The following is a 775-nucleotide window of genomic DNA, read 5'->3' as shown; positions in this document are numbered from 1 at the left end:
TTTAATTGTTCGTTATCCATGTTGTGGCCATAAGGTTGGTATTTCGAATGGTTTGCTCCACCTCCACTTGCTTCGCACTACATTACTGGGTGAACCTGTAACGAATTAAGAAAACCATCAATCTTTTTAGTTAAGAGTTCTACCTAATTATAGAGCATGGTGACCGAATCGACGTAATAAACGTCGGCTGTTTTCGTTGGTTTTGTCCTCATGACTTGCCACTGATAGTTATTCACTGACATCTCCTCTATAAACTTATAAGCATCTTCCGGTGTTTTATTGTTGATGGTTCCGCCCACTGCTCCGTCAACCATTTGCCGAGTTGAAGGATTCAGACCATTGTGAAATGTTTGTACTTGGAGCCAAAGCGGTAACCCATGGTGAGGGCACCTTCTCAGAAGGTCCTTGTATCTCTCCTATGCATCGTAGAGTGTTTCTAAATCCATCTGCACAAAAGAAGAGATATCATTACGTAATTTAGCCGTTTTAGCCGGCGGAAAATATTTTAGTAAAAAAATTTCGGTCATTTGTTCCCAAGTAGTAATTGACCCTCGTGGTAACGAGTTCAACCACTATTTAGCTTTGTTCCTCAATGAAAAGGGAAACAACCAAAGACGTATGGCATTATCAGAAACGTAATTAATTTTAAATGTATCGCATAGTTCTAAGAAGTTGGCTAAATGAGCGTTGGGATCCTCATCCTGCAAACTATCAAACTGAAAAAATTGCTGTATCATTTGAATAGTGCTAGGTTTTAATTCAAAAGTATTTGCAG

General features: G+C 39.1%; 1 non-coding gene across 1 annotated transcript; it reads left to right on the top strand.

The window, feature by feature from the left end:
- The first annotated feature begins 372 nt into the window (after positions 1 to 372).
- LOC128282375 (small nucleolar RNA R71) lies at positions 373 to 479 on the top strand. Its single transcript, XR_008272636.1, has one exon. It is a non-coding gene; the product is annotated as a small nucleolar RNA R71 (small nucleolar RNA).
- Positions 480 to 775: the final 296 nt, after the last annotated feature.

This window comes from Gossypium arboreum, chromosome 1 (assembly GCF_025698485.1).
Source record: "Gossypium arboreum isolate Shixiya-1 chromosome 1, ASM2569848v2, whole genome shotgun sequence".
Lineage (NCBI taxonomy): Eukaryota > Viridiplantae > Streptophyta > Magnoliopsida > Malvales > Malvaceae > Gossypium > Gossypium arboreum.
Note: the sequence above shows the minus strand (reverse complement) of the source record. Positions and strands in the feature narration are given on the sequence as shown.